The 17,773-nt window shown below is 41.6% G+C and overlaps 1 protein-coding gene and 1 long non-coding RNA gene across 2 annotated transcripts in view; one reads left to right on the forward strand and one right to left on the reverse strand.

The window, feature by feature from the left end:
• Positions 1 to 11,324, reverse strand: part of NCOA3 (nuclear receptor coactivator 3) — a 60,413-nt gene extending 49,089 nt beyond the window's left edge. The window contains exon 1 of the mRNA XM_053993300.1: positions 11,204 to 11,324. The gene's annotated coding sequence lies outside the window, so the exon portion shown is untranslated. The remainder of the gene's footprint in view (positions 1 to 11,203) is intronic.
• Positions 11,325 to 14,336: 3,012 nt separating this feature from the next.
• LOC128815666 (uncharacterized) lies at positions 14,337 to 14,700 on the forward strand. Its single transcript, XR_008439700.1, has 3 exons — positions 14,337 to 14,383; positions 14,465 to 14,505; positions 14,587 to 14,700. It is a non-coding gene; the product is annotated as an uncharacterized LOC128815666 (long non-coding RNA).
• Positions 14,701 to 17,773: the final 3,073 nt, after the last annotated feature.

The following is a 17,773-nucleotide window of genomic DNA, read 5'->3' on the forward strand; positions in this document are numbered from 1 at the left end:
AAGAGGAGTTAAATGCCTGGTGCCTTAAGAAAGCTTTTGAGAATCCTACTTAGTATCTTTTTCCGTCGTGCTACTAAAATAGGTTCTTTTTTAAATTTATTGAAAAACACACATCCTCTTTGTTTTTAAGATTAGATCTTGGTCTTTGCTGATCTAATAATGATTAAAGGCCTGTTAATGAAGTTAATGAGTTTTCGGCAAAACTAGACTCTCAGATTTGAGAGTACAAGACCAGAAAGTACTAAAACCAAAATAAGCTACTGAAGAAATCAAAATAGTTCACATTTTCCATGCATAGCATCAGTGCTTATATACGATTAATTTAATTGAAAGGAATAAGTACAGCTAGTTAATACAAAGGTGCCATTTCTAAACCCGATTTGTCCTTGAAATACGGAAATGTTTTAAGCTCAATGCTGTAATTCAAATCTGATTGAGTATATGCAGGCACACTTCATTTGGCTGCAAGAGGTATTGAGTTCAACAAAAATGCTTACCATTCAATATTTGAAGCAAAATCAGTTGTCTGCCTATGTTATACCAACAAATTTGAGCACTCCATTAATTAGGATCCCCTTCCCTATATTTCTTTTTCATATTCCATACCGTATTTCATTCATAGTGAACAGAGCTTAGTAGATACAGTACCTTCAGTGAAATTGCAAAATAAGGTCAGAACAGAATCCCTCCCAAATCAGGTTAATTAATCTTCCCACAATACAGTCAGGTTATCACAGAGCATCTGCTACAATTTACTGCTCAAAACAAATCTGTAGCGGTATTGTGCATGTCTCTGGTCAAATAAAATTTTATATTTACGGGCTCAATTATTTAAAAATTAAGCAAGGTGGAGTAATAAAAAGGAAAAAGCCCAAAGGTTGGTATCTTTGCTCAATGGTACATAAAACAGAGTAGTACCACCCAGAGAGGTATTAGAGATTGGAGAGTCAGAGTCTCCTTCAAGGCCTACAAGAAAAGGGCAATAGGCAAGCTTTACTACCTGCAACAAGTTACATTCCAGTTTATAAATAGTGATTGAACACTGCAACCACTTTCAGATAGCGTAAGGGATCCCCATCGTGAGAGATTTTTTTAATACTTGACTGAATAAAACTTTGACCGACCAACACTAACTTTGCTCATGGTGTTTGGATTGATGCTAGCATAATTACACAACGTGTTTCAGCAAAACACTGTCCTCAGGGAGTTATGTACTACAGCCCAGAGATAAACTGGGATGTAGTACATAAGGTACTGAGATAAACCATTATAACAATGGGCCTCTAAGACAGGAAAGTAACATTACAATTGATCCTACTTTGTTTAATTTTAAGCTATATTACCACATTCTTTTCGGTTCTGATTTAAAAGGTACGTTTTATTAATATCATGCATGCTTTAGATTTTGCATACACGCATCAACAATCCCATCTTTACTGGACACAGAGCGTGTAATCCTGACCACAACATTCATTCCTACCATCAAGGATCTTTTTCCCCTCCCATTTATGAGAAAGAATGGCATGCTTTTAAGTAAGGCTCTCAGTGCCCTCTGGATTTTTCTTTTCTGGTCCAAAGTTTTCTATTCTTTACAAGGAATTTCCATTGCATAAAAACCTTATGCTTCTAGTTTTTCTAATGTTCTACTAAAGAAGCAGTATCTTCACTTTCATTAAAACCCATTTTTCAACAAATCTCACATTAAGCTCCCAGGGATTCCTCAAGCAGACAGAAAATCAGTCTGACTCATTAAAGGTTTTATACCAATGACACTTCTCAAACACTAAAGTTTATCCACAGAACTCTCCAAAGTGACACTATCAACATTAACACAGAAATTCCAAGCAATTTTAGGAAGATTAGCAACCATTCTAGAAGTTAGTACAAGAGGTCTGCAACTACCAAAACCAGATGGGATTATATCCTTCCTCTTCAAGTGCCAAAAGCATTTATAATGTTTTCAGATCCAGTTCCTTCCTTGTTTACAGATAAATGGCTAAGCAGTTGTGCAGTTCCACATCATCAGGAAGCAAACTTTATGTATTATTATATAGTACACTGGTGGAAATGCCAGGACAGAGCTGTAATTTTTTTTTTATTATTACTTTTTTCCTTACATTTCCTTGCACTTTTTCTTTAGTTCCCAAACAAGCAGACTGACTGAACTGTATCTAACATTCAGCAGAACTCTGAGCTGGAGAGCCATTGTTTGATCTTTAAAGTTAGTATTCAGCCATGTCTGCACTGAAAAGTTGTCATATTAGCATCTGATAAGCAAACAAAACATAGTAACTAACTGAGAAGCACATGGTCATGCATTTATGTCATGCAGTTGCAGATCGGCTATGAAGTGTGATGGATGCAATGCGTTCTCTTATCAGCAAATACCACTCTACATTCATCCAGTGAATGACCCTCTGCTACAGTACATCCCACACAGCATGGGAAGTTATGTTTAGGTACACTGCAGTCAGAAGTTTATATTCTTGGGCACCGTCAAAATTATTAGGAGAAAGGTTACTAGTAATTGTCTCTGGGCATAGAATAGCTTCTCTTTCCAAAGTCCAGTAAGTTGTTTTTAGTGTACCTAACAGCCCACTGAAAGTTCAAAAAGCTACAAAGCCTTATTCCTGAGCTTTCATCAGTATGAAAACTCGTTAGATTGTCATATAGATGAAGCCTATAAGTAACAGTGTACAAACAGTAACAGGATAATCACAGTACACCATGGAGGGAACGCAAGGGAAGAGCATACAAAACTTAAGCCTGATATCATTAATGCTCTTAAAGAATAAAATTTATGTGATCTTTTTTTCACTGAAAGTAGATTTATGATAGACAATATGCTCAAACAAGTGCCTGCATCCAGCCAGGACCAAAAGTTATTTATCACTTGTCTCCAGCTCAAACTATTTACCTCGGTGCGTCATCTGTCTGCAAAACATGGCTTAGGAACTATAATGTTTTGATGAGCACAGCTATCTGAAAAAACCCACAAATTCTTCTGTCCTTTGAAGAGATCATTCTCCAAAGGTTTGCCTTCAACTGTCTCCTTTCATTTCCTTCATTTTGCTTTAACCCCAACCTTACTCTAACCAAGCCAGCTCACCTGTTTCAGGGCACCTGCTAAGCTGCAGAGCATAGAGGTTGAACTTACAACAAGATATTATTCTGAAGGAGGCACTTCCTTTCTTGAGGCCAAAATCTCACTGAATAGAATGTCCAGACAAGTTTTCAGTTTCACTACTCTCCAGCAATAAGCACAGAAACTGACATATCAATCTAATCGAATACTGAAGGTTAAATTGCTTACTCCAAGAAGCTACGATCGAACCTCAAACAAACAATACCCAGCAGTGATTCACATTGTATCTGCACTGAGCCCAGAACAGATTTAGCTAAGAAATCCTGTTTCGTCATCAGTCTTCCAAAATAACATGAACACTTTGCTCAGAACAATTATCGGTTACTTCAGGAAGAAGAAAACTCTAGTACTAGTGATAGAGAATTAAAAACCAAAGGGAGATACATACACACGAGGATACACGGTATCCCACATCTTAGGAGGAGCATCCTTTAATGGTCCAAGTATTCCCCAAAAGCCTAACAGTGTTAGATAACATGACACATACCAAAGCCAGGTCATACCATGCATTTCCTCAAGTTTAAGTGAGGTGGAAAACAGCAAACTATATAGCATATTAACATAGAACATTTAAAAAAACCCTTTGTTTTTCTAAGGGAATTGAAATTATTTTCTCCTTTTTTAAACTCCTTAAATATCAATAGTTTATGAGAATTGATGCAGAGAAAACAAAGTAGTTGTGAGAGAAAACTTACTGAGCACAGTATTCGCTAGAGCAGAAGCCAGTAGGAATGCCTAGAAAGAAACAGCATATGAATGTGTTTTAGCATACTCTCAAACTTTAAAATCTACTATTCAGGAATTTCCTGGTTCCAAACAACTAAGTCTCCTAGCTGCTGGATATTCTGTGGCAGTTGGTTCCGTAGTTAAACTCTACACTATTTGAAAGTATCCTTTTTTATTTTTAACCCTGACATCTGATAATAAGGAGAGTAACCGAAATGAGTGAAGAAGAAAACACTTTCCTCCTGTTGATTTTCCATTACATTTGTGGTTTTCTATAGATCTGCCTCATATTCTGAGGCAAAAAAAAAAAAAAAAGAGAGAAATGCTGGAAATTCTGTGTCTCATTAAAAATACAGAGAAACACAGTCGATTTTACTTGTTGATACTGCATAGACCAGAAATACTTACATTCAAGAGGAAGATATAGCATGACTGTATAATAATGTAGTATTTTCAATTTTCTAACCTTTTTCTTCACTGACAACACTCAACTTTTGGTACACTACTTAGCACTGGTCTGTCATTTTGACAGAAGAATTAATTCAGATTTTTTTTAATTTTTTTTTTTTTTTTTTTTTTTTTTTTTTTTTTTTTTTTTTTTTTACTGGGTGGAGGAAAATTGAACAAAGATCTATTGGCCATAGCACACCCTCTTCTTCCCTAGGTAAAATACTAGGAATAAAGACCAAAGCGTCACTGGAGTAAGGAGAAGGCTCCTAAACCAAGTGACAGGGATATATTCAGTCACACTGAAAAGTTCTCTTAAGTTGAATTACTACCTGTAGTTACCAAATCTACATTTGAGAAAAAGTCTCAACTAAGACTTAGAAATCCATCTCAAGCCTTAATTTTGCATCAAATTTGTAAAGTAACAAATTTATATAAGATATCCAAAAGGTATACAAAGCAATGGCAGTGATTTCAGTACTTTTAATCAGCGAGCAACCAATTAAAAAATACACAATTCACAATACAATCCTTACATAAACTGGAAAAGATATTAAGGTTCATGTCAAGTTCAACATGTTCTACTTTTAACTTTAGTCATTAGCATTCTCATTAGCAGTAAATACATGAGAAAGGATTACGAGCAATCAGGAAGTCAGATGTTGAAATTTTTATACAATTATTTAAAAAAAGAAAAAGCAGCCCAACACAGAGAGATAACAGAAAAGGAAGCACAATGGCCCTGACTTGGCTCGAGAGCTGTGGAAATGTACTATGCCATCTTAAAAAGACAAAATTCCATTAACGTGCATGTAAAGGGTGTGGCAGCAGCACCCTGGCTACAGAGAGCAGGCACAGACTTTCTCAGGCATTTTCCCGGGGAAGGCTGTGAGAAGATCAGAGAAAAGAATGAGAAACAATTCTTATCTCCACTTGTTGCACCTGCTGTTGTGCATATGTGGAATGTGTCACGGAGATTTGTTTAAGAAAGGGTGATTTCTTAATTGGACACTGGATGGCGTTTGGATCGATTGACCAGTTAGGTCAAAGCTGTATCGGACAGGGTTACTGAGTTTCTTAATAAGTATAGTATAATATAACGATATAATAAAGCAAGCGATCAACCTTCTGCAATCATGGAGTCAATGCTAATTATTACCCGGCTGGGGGCCTGCGGCAACAAAAGGGTTCTGGTTTTGCATTTTCAATTAATACTATTAAGACAAGAGTTTGTTGTGAGGTTGCTTACTTTTTACACAATACAGTAGCTTAGCTCCCAAGCCAGCATTTAAAAAAACAAAAACTTCAACCCAATATATGAAGGATTCTTTAGGCCCTACCCCAAAACAGTATAAGCCAACAATATATATCCGTGTTGACAGGAAGACGAGATGCATTCCAAGTACAGAGTCCTCCATATCTTGGAGAAAGGTCAGGTAGCTTTTAGTAAATAAGAGCAACTTACACAGAAAAGAGCTTTGAGGTAGACAAACGAGGTTGAACCTGTAGGTCTCTTCAGTTTGATTTTCACCATTGTATCTGAAACTTCAATAACTTTAAAAATAACCATTAAATAGTCTTTAAGTTTAACTCTTTTACAAATGATATGTTTCCTAATGTCTTTCTTTCTTTGTATATTAAAGATAGGATAATTAAGATTTTTAGCTTAGCAGCATACAGTCCTTACTGGAAAGGTTGGTCCAGAATTACCATCGGAAGCAAGAAAAGATGCTTTGTCACCTAGCAGTGATCATGTAGAAATAGGAACAATTAACATACTGTATAACAAGGAACTGAAGTAATATAAGCAGTAGTTGATACTTAGCATGAGGGTGGTTTATGCACAGTCTTACATATGAGAATTTATTTTTTGACAATTGATTTTTAGCAAGCACTTGCTTACCAAATAGCTTGAAGTTCCAGTCAGAAGAAGATTCCTAACTGGAATTCCAGCGATAAAAGCATGCCTGCATGTTATTAAAAGAAATAGTGGAAAATTTCTCAGGCTGACATCCAGAATGTCTGTGGTTCCTTTTCATATTTCTCTCTTCTTGCAACTCGCAAAGCAGATACTAAACCAGACCCTAAAAGCTTTTTTTGTTTGTTTGGTTTTTTTTGTGGTTTTTTTTTTTCCTTTTCTTTTGTGAAGCCTGGAAATTTCCACTGCTTTTAAAGAGCTTTTTAAAAAGCTGTCTCAAATATACTGCTCAAACAACCTTCCACTTCCACCTAGACAGATTCTTTAGTTTAAAGCAAAAGTTGCATTGCTATAAAGCAGACCTAAGATGAGGGAGAATAAAAAAAAATTTGCTCATATACCAAAGCATTGCTTGGCCATTGTGAAATATTATTATACTGTGTATTAATCTTTATAGAGGTCACTTGAGGTTCATCTACAGAGAGATAGATGATGGGGTAAGAGAAGACAAAGCAGGTGATAAAGCTACCTTGTAGCTTGAACAGAAATTACGGCGGATGACAACACAAGCTATTCTGTTCCTATCAAGTGATCAAGTAATGTCTCTCCTTCAACTTAGTCGAATTTGCACTCATTTTCCATTGTTCCTGAAACCCACTTATCATCCCCGTTACCTGCTTATTGTCTCTCACACAGCCAATACAAGTTTGGCAAGTTTGCTAGCACTAGTTCTATACCTCACCTCTACAAATCTTATTCATCAGCCTCAAACATACATCAGCAAAGACTAGGAGGTTCAACAGAAAACCTACAGTTGTAATACAAAATCCTTTGAAAGCTACTTCAGCCAGGGAAGATGTTTTCTTATTTCAGTTTTCTGTGCACTGATTAGACAAACTGCCTTCCTAATTTTAAAGGGGGGATCAAATGTACATTCTAGGTTAACAGGAGACGTTTGCTTTGCTCTATTTTAATCAAGTGAACAGTTCGCAGATAAAGTACACTTGCTTTTGTTGCCATTAGCGCTATCTTTGACTCTATGACTAGATAAATACTTGAAATACTGATTGGGAGGGGATTCTTTCAATTACTACCTAAGAACGTTAAGCAATGTGCTGACTGATGTCCTGCCCATTGAGCCAGAAATCTCTACTCTGAACATCAAAAAGGCTGCCATAGAAGATAAAACCAGGAGGATACTATAACAAAAGATGCTGCTATGTCTGCTTAAGTTCATTGCAGTAGCAAAGATGGATTGAGCACAAAAAGAACTGCAAACTAAGTCATAATTCCCTATTTCCACCTAACCTCTCTAGCCTAGCCTTTACGGGGAATGAAAAATCATTATAGGGGAAGATGTCTGAAAAGCCTGTCCAAATCACTGGCAAAGATATTGCAAATATTTGTTTGAAATAATTTCCTTAAGATGTAAGCTGACAAAAATAGAAAACCATTTTAAAGTTGTCATTATTAATACAAGAAATTAATTTTTGAACCTTTACTAGTTCTTCCGTAAGACTCAAAAAAAACCAAGGTAGCATTTCCATATACTGATTTTTTACGTGTGCACGCGCACACACAGACGCATATGCTCCTTTTAGATGTCTGTCTAAAAGGTTCTAGAAAAAGTTTATCCACATGGAATGCTACCCCCTCAGACACACGTAACAGCAAAAAGCAAGTAGCCAGTTTACCTTTTTCTGTGCCTTACTAGCCTCCAGAGAATGTGATGAAAAAACCCAGCAATGTTAAAATGTTCGTATACTCTATAGGGCAATCGGCAAAGTGTTAGAATTACAAATTGAGTGCACAAAGCAAAACCGGAGGAATGCTACCTTTGATTTAGATTTATTTAGTTCTTTGGACCCACACAGGATGAACAGAGAACTCCCGACTGACTGTTCTGAACAATCATTTCCCCAAAATACTGGAGAGAACGTGTATTTCACTGGAGTTTTTCGCAAGTAAATTGTTTAATTCTGTCTTTTACTTAACCCTTCAATTAAAAGATACAGCAACAAAAGTCACCCAACCCAATCCCCGTTACATTACCTGTTCGATCACTTTGGGATGTTTCAGTGAGACAGGGCATTCTGTTATTAGACAAACAGCACACAAAAGACTAAATATCCTTCAAGAGATTGAAGGCAAGGTAATTGTGTTTCACTTTTCAAAAATCAGTTTGTTCATAACTGTAAATTTTAAAAGTCACCAATTAAGTATTATTAAAGTAACAGGATCCATCTGAAATATACCTCCCATTTATATGATGCACAAAATAACGTGATGTGCCTTCACTCAACTAAATGCAACATACAAAAATCACAGTGAGTGGAAATACATTCCATAGCAGATGTAAATCAGTAGCAGTTAAATTCTTTCACAGTTGCCTCTTTCCTAATACACTACATCTAGAAATAGCAACAGATTTAGCCAGGGGCAAAAGGGGGGAAAACAAACGAAAAAACTGCAAAGGCAGGCTGCCCCAGCATTCAGGTCAGATATCCTTGGCATAAAGGATTCCTGCCCTTTATTAATTCCTCCCCTCCCACTCTCCTCCATTTTTTTTATTATTAAAACAAGACAGAAGAATATTTAAGATATTTCTAAATACTCAAAAAAGCTTGAACATGAAATGCAGAAGATCCGGTATGGTATAGTCGTTTAAGATCACCTTTTCAAGAGACTTATTTAAATGCAGGAGCTGAAGCAGCCTGTAGTGTCACACTGTAGCATCCAATACCTTTTCACATGCTACAAACGGTTTCATTTTGCAGGCAAATATAATCAGGACACCTTTTCTTTCCCAGAGTTCTTGAAAAATAAAAGCACCCCCCCTTTTTCTATGAAACTGTACCACAGATATTAATAATGAAGGTTTTGTGATTGTGATTTCTTGTCTATTATTAATAAAAAAACCCACCATGATCAAAAGATAAGGTTCCATTGTAAAACAGATTTGCTTCTTCCTAATCTGCATTTTGTCTCAGCTGTATGTTAGGGTATACATCACTAATGCAAAACCAAAACAAAACAAAAAAAACCAAAAATGGTAACTAAGCAATACAAAACTTCCAAGTTAATAAATCCAAAGCCAGGATGAACAAGGGCCTCAAAGGAACAGTTAAAGAAACACAAAGCCACAGGCGAGCCCAAAAGGCACGCAAGTCATATTCCAAATAAAATCAGACTGGCAACAACACACTGTAATCAGGAGAGGTACTTAAAGTGAGGCTGAATGCTGGGTTTATTTTGTCTATGACTTCCCGTATCCCACAGCCTCTATCTTCACATGTCAGCAGAGAATCCATCAAATCCACTGGTATTAGGTAAAAAAAAAAAAACAAAAAAAAAACACAAAAAAACCCCCAAAAAGAACACAAAAAAAAACCACAACACAGCAGTAGTACCAGAGTTAAAGGAAATTCTTTACAACAGTTGAACAGCAGTCGTAACAGCAGTTAACAGTAAATGTAATTACTGCACGTTATAATGCACAATCTTGTTTAAAAAACAAAAGTAACAAAACTGAAACAAAACAAAAAGCCCTACCCCCCCAACAAAGCACCCAATTTTGCGTGTTTCTTCTAAGCCCAAGCTTTTATCCTCTGGTTTTCACTCATACACTATTTGTTTCTATGAAGCTACATTTTATATTCAGAACATACAACTTTGCTTCAGATGAAGCAGAACATTTTAAGATGGAAATATTCCATGAGAAAATATTTATTTTTATAATAGTGATGATAAAATTTTAAGCTTATTGTAAGAACCCATTTTAACTGTATTACAGATACCATATGCTAGAAATTGCCACCTCTCACACATTCAGATTTCCTTTTGTTTTGTCTTGTTATTTCAGATGGACTCCAACATACTATTTTCTGTTAACTTCTATCTAAAAGAAGAAGAAGATACTGGGGATTCAAATGAGTCTGAATATGAACTGACAAATTGAGAAGCTTCACTTTTAAAGGAAAACTTGACTGTGCTTAAGAGTAGGAGCAGGAACCACAAACAGAACCAACTTTAGAACCAAAGAGAGAGAATCATGGGCATTATCTCAACCTCACGCTACATTCTAACTCATAATCACCCTATTTATAACCCAGAAACCGTAACACCTAAAGTGGCATGCGACCCGAGGCGCGGGTGGGAGGAAATCTCATCTCCACCCCTCAGTAACAGTTTCATTACAGCTACGAGGCAGAAATGGATAAGAGACATGGAAATGAACCTTTCAGTTCCAGTGTTTTTCATCCCTTTTCTTATTACCAGAGATAAGAAGGATACAAGAGAAGTCAGCTCTAAAACTTACCGAGGCTACCCGATGACCAGCAGAATGCGGATATCAAGGTCTTTGGAACCGCCTCGGTACCAGATAAACCGAGATGAATGGTAGAAAGGGCCATCCTAACCGAGGTATTCCACCTACACCCTGCCTCTGCTCAGACCGAGAAACCGGGGGTCAGACGATTCTAAAGCCACAGCGACCTCAGGTCTCTTGGTATCCTACGAAGAACCTCCACCCAAAATCACCACACTTAGATATGCATCACACAGCGACACGGGAAGCCTTCAGTCCACGCATCAATTCGTCGCCACTGCCCCAGGAATGCTCCTTCAAAACTCAGTCACCAGTAAAGTTACAATAGCCAGAAAGAGGTAAAGGCAGCCACACATTGCCCGGGGAATCTCCTCATCCCCAGCCCTGGAAATACTCGTCACACACAACCTGTCTACGATCCTCTTCCTCCTCCCCTCAGGGAGCCACGTTCATATTGCGGAGGGGGGGCGAAAGACAGAAAAGAGCCGTCCCTCAAGGCCACCCCCAAGCTTCTCCCTTCCCCGGCAAGGGGCAGCGCTCCCTCCGCCATCCCAGTCCCGCCCCAGCACTAGAAGCAGGGAAACGCGAACTAGAACTCCCCTCTCTCGTTACTCACTCCCTCCCTCCGAACCGCACTCACCTGGGAAATGAGCCAAAGCTCAGCTACATCTCCATCTCCCCCACACTCAGCCTCGCACCGCCATTTTCCTCACTGCCTGGATTTAAATCGGGACCGAAGCAGAGACACCGGGTGGCGTGAGGTATTGTGGGACCTGTAGTGCGGCTCCGCGCGGGCGTTCACGGGATCCACACGGGAGCTCATGGTACTTGTAGTCCACGCCGGGCTCGCTGCCGGAGCCGCCAGGCTCAGCCTGGTGCCAGCACTCCGGTGTCGCCTCTGAATGGCCGCGGTCTCTGCAGTAGGGCGTGCTCAAAACGGGGAGGAGGAAGCGGTCGCAGAGGAAGCTGCCTGTGCCGGGCACCCCCGGCGCGTTCCCGCGGCACTTGCTCCCTGCTCCTGGAGGTCACAAAATGCCGTATCTGTGTCATTAGGAGCGTTCTACTGCGCACTAGAGTTCTAAATACAGTGCGGTACCGGCCCTGGATCGGGCGATGTCTCCCTGTTTCTGCTGAACTCCAGCTGTGGGTCCTGATTGTATCTCTGGTCCTGTAGTCGTGGTTCTCAGGGATTTTTGGTTCTTGTTTTGTTTGTGTGCAGTGTGCGTTTATACATATTGGAGCTGCTCTCCCTGCAGCCACAGCCATGAGAGAGCAGGATGACCAAGAAATTGTTTTTCGCGTTACTCTTCAAATTCTCACAATTTACACGGGGTTTCATTGACATGCCAGTTAGACGTGCAGCACCATTGAGAGGGCTGGAGCTGTCATGGTGGGTCTTTGAGCGCAGATTCCGATCAAGATACAGCCACGTTCTCCAGCCGCACACATCCTTCGCCGTTCAGAATTTCAGGAGGCAATGACCCGCTCAGGGCCACAGGCCCCTGACCACGAACACCAGCACTTTTCCCTGTGAAACAGAACTTGCCATCCCAGGGTCCCAATGTCAGTTTGCAGGGTGCGCTTGGGACTGTCAGGGCAGCACAAGTTCCAGGTGGTGGCAGGTCGGGTCTCGGACGTATCCTGCGCCGTCCGGAATTTCAGGAGGCGGCCGCCCACTCAGGGCCACAGGCCCCTGAGCAGAAACACCGGCCCTTTTCCCTGTGAAACAAAACCTACCACCCCAGATTCCCGATGTCAATTTGCAGGGTGTGCTCGGGACTGTCGGGACAGCGCAAGTTCGAGGTGGTGGCAGGTTGGCTCTGGGACACAACCTGCGCCATTCAGATTTCAGGAGGCAACCGCCCATTCAGGGCCACAGGCTCCCGAACTCCAACACCGGCCCTTTTCCCTGTGAAACATAACTCGCCACCCCAGGTTCCTGATGCCGGTTTGCAGGAGGTGCTTGTCACTGCCAGGACAGCCCGAGTTCTTGGTGGGGGCAGTTTCGCTCCAGGTTAAATCCTGCGCCATTTGGAACTAGAGGTTGCATAATGTCATTCGGGGCCACTGACCTCTGGACCCAAACACTGGTCCTTTTCCCTGTAAAACCAAACTCACCCTCACTGTGTGTCGATGTCTGTTCACTGGTGGTGTGCTTCACTCCAAGGGCAGCAAGAGTTCTTGGTGTTGGCAACTGCGGTCTGGGAGAAATCGTTCGCTGTCTGCAATTTTGGAAGCAATTCCTGTTTGGCCAGGGGCACACAGAGAGGAAAGACTCTCCTTTAATTCATCTCCTGTTAATTTCCTTGAAAAGGATAGTCTGGCACTCCATCGTTTAAGGGGCAGACAAAGGGCTGTGTAGGGGAGGGAACACCCCACAGGACCGTTCTTCACCTCATCCCCCACTCCAAGGTGTTGCAGCCCCCCGTGTGACAAGCTGCTTTCAGAGGGTTACCTGGGCACACCTGCACAGGGAGCTGCTAGTCCAGAGGGCCTAACAGGGCTGTTCCAAGTGTCCCTTCAGGAACTATGGTTGGAACATCCAACATAGGGACTGGGGAGCAGCTGGGTCCAGCTGGGCACGGAGCATCCCTTCGAGAAAATGCCGAGGGAAGAGCCCTCTTTCCAAGGGGCAACATCCCAGCAGGCCGGGCAGCATGTGGGGTTCCAGGGGAGAGCTTTCAACTTTCCCCTTTTATTGTGTCAGTCCCTCCCTAGAACACCCAGACCTTCCACAGCACTCCCAGAAAAAAGAGGGTTTATCAGGAGAAAAGGGGTTTAAATTGTGGGGAAAAGCTTCCTTTTCCATTATTTCTTGTGTTCAAATCGTGAGGGAATCCACTTCCCCTGCAATTTTAATGGTCTCAGTGGAAAGAATCCCTGCCTTTCCTATGCTGTTAGGGGTGTTAATTGACAGGGAATCCCCATTTTCCACTATTTTCCAGATTAAATAGAAGGGGAAAACCTTGATAAAGTTTTTTATGGGTTTGAATTAAGGGTAACTGCATTTGAATTAAGGGTAACCCTTTGTGTTGTCCTAAGGCTTAAATTGAGGGGAAAGCCCAGCTGCCCCTCCTTCTTAAGGGTTTGGATTGAGGGGAAAATCCCTCTTTCTTCATCACTGGAGAGATTTAAAGTGAGGAAAACCCCTCTTTTCCCAATATTCTCGGGGATTGAATTAAAGGGCAGAAGACATTCATTTGCCATTGTATCAGTTTCAGCGGAGGTAACTGCCCCATTTCCTCCTGTTAAAGGCTTCACTTGAAGGAGGCTCTGTCTTTTTCAGCATTTTAAGGGTTTAAAATACCTTTCAGGGCACTTCTTTCTGCACCCTAGGACTAAATATCTCAGAGCAGGGCAAGCTTGGCATGTACTTAATCTTTATGCTGCCCGGGAGGCTATTATTTTTCTTATTTTTATTTATAATGCAGATAGCCCTAAGTAGTAGTCCCAAGGAGACAGACTGTTCATATAATTAGTATTCTTCTCCACCCTACTTAGTCACAAGTGGAGTACTTGGCCAAGGCCAAGTGTGCCAGGTGAGCAGTGGACAGAAGCAGTTGTTCTCGCACAGGTCTCAGTTTCTGGTGAAAGTCTAAGCATCCCCCTTTTTTTTTTTTTATTTTAGGCAGTCCTCTTGCGAGATGTCTCTGATCCCAGATGTCTGAGGCCAGGCGGGTGCAAGCTTAAGGTGTAGGTGGGCGTACTTGTCGGGTCAGAGTGGTGGTCTTTTCTCGGTATCTCAGTGTGGTTTTTTTTGCTTTGTTTCTTTGCAGGTGTCATTGCTGCCCTAGGCGTGTGAAGGAACAGAGTCAAGCGGGTGAGTCGGCATTTAGGCTGGGTGACTCATAGGTGACCGTTATGCGGCAGCACGCTAAGCCTGTACCTTTTCCTTTTGTAGGTATCCTCCTGGCAGCCTGTTGAGTCGCATCAAGATTTCAGGTGAGCCGGGGCAGCGATGCATCAGAGTTCCGGGGATTCCTCTTTTGCAGGGCGCTAGTTGCATTTTCTGTTTTGTCTTAGGTACCGTGAGGAGGCGCATAGCTGAAGTTTGGAAACGGCAGCACCGAAGCGGATGTAGAGAACATGTCGCCGTCCGCATCCGGCTGACGATGGATTTTGTCCGGTCGTCTTGCAAAAGCTAAGTGTCCGGGCCAGTAGGTGGGAAAAGGGGAAAAACCTTTACTATCACAGGAGACAATTAGATGTTAGCTTAGAGGAGAGGCCCATAGTGGGACGGGCCCCTTGGAAGCAGAGGGAGAGGGTTTCTCCTCAGCCTCACCAGAGTCTTCGCCGGGCAGGGCAGTTCCGATCCATCTTCGCGTCCTCGCGAGGTTTGCGTCGGCGGCCTTCTTCGACTCTCGATGTCGTCGTGGATCTTTTCACCCGAGGAGCCCGCCTTCACGTCCGGAGCTCTAGCCACGGTCACGCCGTAGTCATCGCTTTCTTGTCTAGGCCTACTGAGCTTCTTAGGCTTCCTCTTAAGTCCTTTGGCACTAACATCTTGAAAGGAGTTAAATTTCATCATCACATGCTATTGCCCTAGGGCTTTCTTTCCTTTGGCATCATCGGCCTATGATTCATCTTGGACTAGCAATCTTGGGTCCATAAGGTGGAACTGCCAGGCAGTTTCCACTCGTGTCTGTGTTATGTCGTCCGTGTCTGTGTTATGTCGTCTGTGTCCGTGTTATGTCGTCCGTGTTATGTCGTCCGTGTTATGTCGTCTGTGTCCATTGATTTCTGCGTCACAGGCCTTTGTTACATCTCGAGGCTTTATCGGCATTGTTCTCTGCCGTATCGGCCATATTTTACTCGTGTACCTTCCTGGATATCGCTTATTCCGGCATCGTTACATTTTTACTTTTTGAGACAGGAAGAAGTACAGGAGACGTTCTCATCCATCTTCCTTCTCACCTTTGGTAGCGCCTTCTCTTCCCGTGCTATTCTCTTGGACTTCTAGAGGGAGCATATTAGACCCTCATCACCTGACCGCAGTAGTTCCGTAGCTTGCGCCTTCTCAAAGAGTATAGGGCTCAACAATTAATCTTCCGGAGAGTTACGTCAAGTCCTCACTTATATTGTATCTATGTCGGCTTATATTGTACGTGCTTAGGTTGTACCTACCTATGTTGGCTTATACTGTATGTGCTTATATTGTATGTACTTATGTTGTATGTACCTATGTTGGTATATATTGTATGTACTTACACTGTATGTACCTACGTTGGCTTATATTGTGCATATATTGTATGTACCTACCTTGGCTTATGTTGTACATGCCTCTGTCGTGCCACTTACAATCAGAGCTGCCCTGCCCAGGCGCGTAGTCACGGTTAGGTAGAGCAGTTATAAAACTTTACAGTTCATCTGTCTTCTATGGGGGTTTTGGGTACAAAATTTATGGACCCGGAGCGGGAATAGCTCCTAGCCGTCAGATAGTCACTCATCGACCGCCTCCCGTCATCTCTGTCATCTCGCAGGTCCCCGGGTCCCTACACGTTATCCCGGAATCTACCGCCGGACATCGAAGAGCTGCGGTCAGAAGACGCGTCGAAGCGTCAGCGTAGCGTTTCAAGTAAGGGTCGCGGTCAGCGTGTAAGCGGAAGAGCGTGTGAGAGAGCGTGATTGTCTGTGTCTGTCTGTGAGAGCTTGTGTCTGCAGGTGTGAGTGTGTGTTGACCGGTTCTAACCTTGTGCGTGTGGCCGTTGCCTTTCAGGTTTTTCAGCTCATTTTTAAATTTAGAATAAAAAATCCCCAGCCGGGGTTTTTTTTTTTTTTCCCCCCCGGCTGGGTTTTTTTTCCCTCGGTCCCAGCCGGTCCGCGAGGTGACGTTCATCGCCAAAGTTTGGAGGCGGACCGTCCCGGGACCGGGGTTTTCGTCAGGCAGGAGGATTTTTTAGGAGGCTCCTGGGAACCACGTTCCCGAGGAACAACGATTGCCGGGGCGTAACGGAGCGCTTGAAACGAGAGCGACAGTGAGTTTGCGTGCAATGTAAAGGAGGTGGTCATGGTGGATGACTGTTGTTTTCTGTGTGCTATTTTTGTTTTGGTCTTTAACAATCAAACAAAATGTAATGTAAATAGAAAAAAGGTTATATTGTGTTAATATGCGCTCGGTTTCTATTTGCCGCCGCATTTCCACATACGGCTCCGTACGCAAGTCAGATTTCTACCGGTCAGCGTACGGATTGTATCTACGCTCCCATTTGTATACATCGTTTCCATGTGTTTTGCTGGAGTGTAAATAAAAAAAATTATTCAATAAAGTTGAATCAACCCTAATAATGATGCCCTCCGCTCCCTCCCCCTCCCCCTTTGGCTCCTGTGTTTTTTTGGTGTGGTTTAGTCATTTTTTTTTACCCACTGTATTTCTTCCTTTGCTTCTTCTCTTAGTTTTCTTTCTGTCACTTCATTTCTGTCCGTCCCTAACTTTGTTTCTGTTTCTCACTGTTTCTAACTCTCTCTCTCTGCTTCTCTATTTCCCTGTATGTCTTTTCTTCTGTTTCTCTGTTTCACTATTTCTAACTATTTATTTTTCTCTCTAGTTGATGCTTTTACTCTTTATTTCTTTTTCTCTCCAGCTTCTCTTCTTTATTTTCTCTATTCTTTTGTCCTCTTTTTCACTCTCACCCTCTTTCTTTTTCACTGTAACCCTTCTCATTTTTTACTCTTTGCCATTCTTTTCCTATTTCTTTTCGTCTCTTAAGTCGGCTCTTAAGTCGTCTCCTCTTAAGTTGTCTCTTAAGTAGTCTCTTAAGTTGTCTCTTGTCTCTTAACTTGTCTCTTAAGTGCTCTCTTAAGTTGTGTCTTGTCTCTTAAGTTGTCTCTTAAGTAGTCTCTTGTCTCTTAAGTAGTCTCTTAAGTCCTCTCTTGTCTCTTAAGTCATCTCTTGTCTCTTAAGTAGTCTCTTAAGTAGTCTCTTAAGTAGTCTCTTAAGTAGTCTCTTAAGTCATCTCTTGTCTCTTAAGTTGTCTCTTAAGTCGTCTCTTGTCTCTTAAGTAGTCTCTTAAGTTGTCTCTTAAGTCATCTCTTGTCTCTTAAGTAGTCTCTTAAGTTGTCTCTTCAGACGTCTCTTGTCTCTTAAGTAGTCTCTTAAGTTGTCTCTTAAGTCATCTCTTGTCTCTTAAGTAGTCTCTTAAGTTGTCTCTTAAGACGTCTCTTGTCTCTTAAGTAGTCTCTTAAGTTTCTCTTAAGTCTCTTGTCTCTTAAG

This window comes from Vidua macroura, chromosome 17 (genome assembly GCF_024509145.1).
Source record: "Vidua macroura isolate BioBank_ID:100142 chromosome 17, ASM2450914v1, whole genome shotgun sequence".
NCBI lineage: Eukaryota > Metazoa > Chordata > Aves > Passeriformes > Viduidae > Vidua > Vidua macroura.